A 6,079-nucleotide genomic window follows, 5' to 3' on the forward strand; every position below is an offset into this window, starting at 1 on the left:
TACTCGGCACTTACGGCCATTGAGCAGTGAGGGGTTTTTTTTGTGCAAGCACCTACTGCGACACGGGGCCTCGGTTTATACGGTCTCATCCGAAGGACCGGTCTCCACGTCCCACAGTGGGATTCGAACCCACGACGTAAGGATCAACTCCTTACTTCTTGACTCTAGAGCAAGCAAAAAAGAAAGGAACGAGAAAGAGTAGCACAGAAGTATTATTTTGCGGGACAGCAGGTCTGTCCGGATACTTTCCTGTTCTGCCATGGTATTGGGAAATTTAAGCTTAACAACATGGCTTCTTCTCTTTATAAAGATAGTCTCAATCCAAGGATTCATGAAAACACTGGGAAAATGCCTAAACATGCACTCTGTGTACGTGATGTAAAACATGTTTGTCGGTTCTTGGAGGAATATACCCTGAAGAATGGATTCCCACTGCCAGGCAGACAGCCGAACTACTCGACTAAAAGCAGCAAAGTCCTTTTGTTGCTTCCTTCTGATAAGACAAACTCTGATGTTTGGGAACTTTATAATCAAGCAGCAGAAAAGCAGAATTACAGGTACATGTTAACGTCTTGCATGATTCCGTTAAAATAACTCAATTTTATAATGTAGTTTTTATTTCTAATTTTCTGATAATTCTAATTAGGATTTAGACTGGACATTCAAAGTACCTATCACTGATAGTAAAAAAAGAAATAGTAATCTTGGAGCACTGTTTAAAATGTGATAGTCTTCTCACCTTTCTTTTATATCTTTTCAAGGCAAGTGAGTTTATCAAGTTTTAAGAAAATCTGGTTGGAGGAAATGCCACATATTCTTATCATGAAACCAGCTACTGATCTGTGCCCAAAATGCTAGAGATATGTTCACAACATCAGCTTGTCAGAGGATGAAAAGAAGACTATGCTTGAAGAATATACCTGTCACCTGGACAGAGCTAAGGAACAGAGAGAATACTACAGAGGAAGGTGTATACATTCTTTAGATTTGTTTTACACACACAACTTGGATCAAGTACAAAGAGGTGTGCTTAAATAAAATTATTTTCATTTTCTAAATGTGTTTACTTTCCACAATATACGGATTAAATAAACAGGAAATTATTGTTTCATGTATGCAATCCATTATCACACTCAGTCTGATTAACTTAAATTAACAGATGGTACAGTATATGAAACAAAATAATCTCAGTTTATCCATGCATAATTATTTTGATTTTCTTGAAGGGCAAGTGTGCACACAGGACATAACCCATACATACAACTATGACTTTGCTCAACAGGTCCACTATCCTCACCATGCACAGGAAGTAGGGTTACTATTTTTCAAGACTCCTAGAAAGTGCCAAGCCTTTGGTGTTTGTGCAGAAGGAGCAGGTAAACAATTATTAGTCAGCTAACATGTTGCATAAATTTTGTATCACTGAATGACTCCAGGAAGACAAAAGATTCATGTTTGTGAAAAAAGAGAAAATAACATACAAGCTGCAGATAAAACAATGATTTCAATTTTGTTATAGGTGTGCAAAGATTTTATCTGGTTGATGAGGCTGAAGAGGTAGGCAAAGGAGCAAACACAGTTGTCAGCCTCGTACATCATTTTTTGAGCACGGGGGATTTGGTGAGAAGGATGTTGTGTTGCAGATGGATAACTACGCTGGTCAAAACAAAATTAATACAATGATAAATATTTCAAACATTCCTTATATGTAGTACATGTATTTGTATTTTAATTCATTGCTGTGATCAATGAATAGATTGTTCTTGTTAGATTATGCTCTTATATGACTTCAACAGAGGAAAATAGTCAAATTGTTGTTCCAAGTTAGAGGAGATATCTAGGAAGCTTTTGCCAAAGGCAACAATTTTCCAGACCTTTCCCACTATATAGGGACAACAGTATAATATTGACTAGCAAGCGTTTTATTACCTAGCCTACTTCATAATTTCTCAAGATGAAAATATAGGTCAAATAATCACTGGAGTTTTGTTTTTAATTAACCTTAAACATCATTGCACAATGAACACTTTGTATGTAACATATCATGTAAATTTCAAACAAAATTTAACTTGTAAAAATGATTCAGAATTAAAATTGTACATTGTAGGATGTTAAATCATAAATATAAATGGATTTCAAAAGATGCTTTTAATGGTTTAATTAGTACAATTTTTGATAAGTTTGCTTAATCAGACAGGATTAGGAAAGCTTATACTTGTTTAAAATATATTTATATTCATAAGTCTTGTTATAGATATGGCATGTGGAGAGTATTGACAGGCCGTCATCGTAGTGTTGAATTTCATTAATGGAAGCTGGACACACTAAATTTAGTCCGGATTGGCATTTCGGTCTTTGGAAGATGACTTGGAGACACTCAACTGCAGAAACTCTGGATGAAGTAGCATCATCCGTAAGCCAATCTTCAAGAAATGGTCACAACATACCCCAGCTGATTAATGATGTTGACAGGCCAGTCACATTCTATAACTGGTCATGTTTCTTTGATCCCTTCTTCAAGAAACTACCTTCCATCTCAAAATTTCACCATTATAGAATTTCTGCAGACGCTCCAGGAGTTCTCTTTGTGAAGATGTATTGCAGCTCTGGAGAAAAACCTGTCACTATTTTGAAGAGAGGCCAGCAAGTATTTGACATTGACATTTTGCCATCAGACATTGAACCAAAAGGCCTTGATGCTGCAAGGTAGTGGTATCTCTAAGATGAGATTAGACCATTCTGCAGGGATACATCTGACAGTCTGGAGTCATGCCCTAAACCTCTGTGTTCAAAACCTTGCATCAAAATCGATCCAGAGAAAAGAAAGAGTCCAAAGATGTTAGCTGTGAGCGAGAGCTAAGATGTTGCAACAATGTTGACATGTATTGAGCCTTTATGCAAACTTTCATGAAAATGATATTTTATTCAAATGTAAATTTCATTTGTATATTTACTTAGATATTTGTTTGTTTTTAACTCACCTGAGCCGAAGATTCAAGTCAGCTTTTCTGATCACAGTTTGTCCGGCGTCCGTCTGTCTGTAAACTTTTCACATTTTCGACTTCTTCTCAACAACCACTGGGCCAATTTCAACCAAACTTGCCACAAAGTGTCCTTGGGTGAAGGGAATTCAAATTTGTTCAAACGAAGGGCCACGCCCTCTTTCAAGGGGAGATAATTAGGAATTAGTGAAAAAATAATTGCTTCATTTAGAAATCTTCTCAAGAACCACTGGGCGAGGAAAGATGAAACTAATGTGGAAACATCCTCAGATAGTGTAGATTTAGATTTGTTCGAATCATGACCCCCGGGGTTAGGGTGGGGCACAATGGGGGATCAAAGTTTTACATAGGAATACATAAGAAAAATCTTCTAAAGAACAGCACAGCCATGATTAGTCATATTTATATGGAAGCATCCCCAGGTAGTGTATATTCAAGTTTGTTCAAGTCATGACCCCCGGGGGAAGGGTGGGGCCACAATGGGGGATCCAAGTTTTACATAGAAATATATAGGAAAATATCTTTGAAAATCTTCTTCTTAGAAACAGCAAAGCCATAATTGGTCATATTTATATGTAAGCACCCTCAGGTAATGAAGATTCAAGTTTGTTCAAATCATGACCCCCGGATGTAGGTTGGAGCCACAATGGCTGATCAAAGTTTTACATAGGAATCCTTTAAAACTTTTCTTCTCAAGAACGGCAAGGCCATGATTGGTTATATGGAAGCATCCTCATGTAGTGTAGATTCAGGTTTGTTCAAATCATGACCCCCGGGCATAGGGTGGGGCCACAAGGGGTGAAGTTTTTCAAAGGAGTATATAGGGAAAAAAAACTTTAAATATCTTCTCAAGAACAGCAAAGCCATGATTGGTCATATTTATATGGAAGCATCCTCAGGTAGTGCAGATTCAAGTTTCTTCAAATCATCAAGACTCCAAGAGGTAGGGTGGGGGCACAATATGGGATCAAAAATTTACATAAGAATGTATAGGAAAAAATCTGTCTCCCGAGAACAGAAAAGCCATGATTAGTCATATTTTAATGGAAGCATCCTCAGGTAGTGAAGAATCAAATTTCTTCAAATGAGGGCCCCCGGGGTAGGGTGGATGCACAATGGGGGATCAATTTTTTTAAAAATGAATATATGGGAAAAAATCTGCTGCTCAAGAACAGCAAAGCCATCTGTTCTATTGATATAAAAGCATCATTAGGTAGTTTAAAATTCAAGTCCAACCCCCCCCCCCCTTTTGGTAAACTTTTCAATACTGAACTGACTTTTGCTTTTTTCCCCTAGCCAATGTGCTCAGATGAGCGATGTGGCCCATGGGCCTCTTGTTTGGTTTGTTTCAAAGAAACAAAATGTAATCTTTTAAAATTTATGAATTCTGAAATTCTTTCTAATTGGAAACTTAACCTTTTTGCACTAGAATTTGATTTGCATTTAGAATATTGACCACATTCAATATAAATTCGAAATTTGAGAGATAAATATTAGATATTTGCTTGATATTACAATTTATGTCTTCATTTTTTTCATTTTCTTATAAAATTAGCCAAATTCCCATTATGTCTAAATTTTGAGATTTTGTAAATGAAACATATATCATTTTTGCATCATCATAACTTGTGAATTAAAAGGAGATAAACTCAAACAATTTGTATTTTTACTTACTTATACTATAGCTACCTGAAAATGCAAAAATCTCAATTTCATGAAAAAAACTCAATCACATATATCAGCGACAAAATGTGCAAATACTCACAGTACATATTGTCGCCGACGACAAAATGTGCCGATGCGTGACTGTAAATTTTATCGTCCATTAAGCAGGAGGGGAAAGGCTCGTTTCGGTACATATTATCGCCGGCGACAGTATGTACCGATGGTCGACACTATGTGCAGTGAGGTTAGGTACATATTGTCGCCGACAACAATATGTACAGAACGGTAATATGTACCGTCACAAGCCTTCCAAGGGGAGACGTATTGTGTTTGTCGATTTTCTTCTTCATTATCCAAATTTTGTCCGGGGCGTAACTTTAATACCCTTTTAAGACTTCAAACTTGGAACATGGACAGATGACATTGAGAAGGAGTGCACGCCTCCAAAATACCTATTTGTAAGGTAAAGGTCAATTTTTTAACATAAAAATAGAGTCCAGGCCATAATCTGAGATCCCTTTGATATAAGGACTTCAAACTTGTAACATAGAAAGAAGACATTGTTACAAGATGCACTGCATCAGAATTTTGACCTTGGCCCCTTTTAAGGTCAAATAGAGAAAAAAAACATGAATTGACAACCCTTGAAAACCCTTTGACATTAAGACTTCAAACTTGGAACATGCAGAGTTGGAATGGAGGAGGGGTGCATGCCATCAACATTTTTGACCTTGATCCAATTATTATAAGGTAAAGGTCAATCTTTTACATCACAATACAGATCATGCCGTATCTTGAGTACCCTTTAATATGAGGACTTCAAACTTGTAGCATAGAGAGAGGACATTGATACAAGATGCAACGCACCAAAATTTTGACCTTGAACCCTTTCTTCCTTCAAAGTCAAATGGAGAAAAACTTGATTTTAGGAATGACTCTAATTCTTGGCCAAATTATTCGAGTATAATCTGGTTTGGGTCAGTTTACGCTTTATAATCCGCGAAGCGGATTATAAAACAGCGTAAACTGACCCAAACCAGGTTATACCCGAATAATTTGGCCAAGAATTAGAGTCATTCCTTATAATTTAATTTTAAAATCATTAAACATCTGTGGTTGTAAAATTTCGTTGCTTTTTATTAGTTCAAATTTGCCGCTCAATAATACAACCGTAGTGATGGGAAGCGAGGGGAGGTAAAAACTGATACATAGTCCTAGCAGCCATGTTGTTTGATTACATGTTGTAAGATCCGAGTTACTGTTCGAAGTAAAAGGTACATTTATTAAATCTGGAATTTTCCATGAATCCCGAGGACTAGAAATGAGATGATTGCATGGATACAGACGATTCAGCTGGTTGTCGGGGGGGGGGGGGGGTCCCCATACCAAACCAGGCGGAGCCTAATTTGTAC

General features: G+C 37.0%; 1 pseudogene; it reads left to right on the forward strand.

Annotated features, from left to right (window-relative positions):
• The window catches only part of LOC133171949 (uncharacterized), a 3,433-nt pseudogene extending 548 nt beyond the window's left edge, over positions 1–2,885 (forward strand).
• Positions 2,886–6,079: the final 3,194 nt, after the last annotated feature.

The sequence above is a fragment of the Saccostrea echinata genome, unplaced genomic scaffold (assembly GCF_033153115.1).
Source record: "Saccostrea echinata isolate AGI-Se365-2 ecotype Australia unplaced genomic scaffold, CSIRO_AGI_Sech_v1 ptg000001l, whole genome shotgun sequence".
In the NCBI taxonomy this organism is placed as follows: Eukaryota; Metazoa; Mollusca; class Bivalvia; order Ostreida; family Ostreidae; genus Saccostrea; species Saccostrea echinata.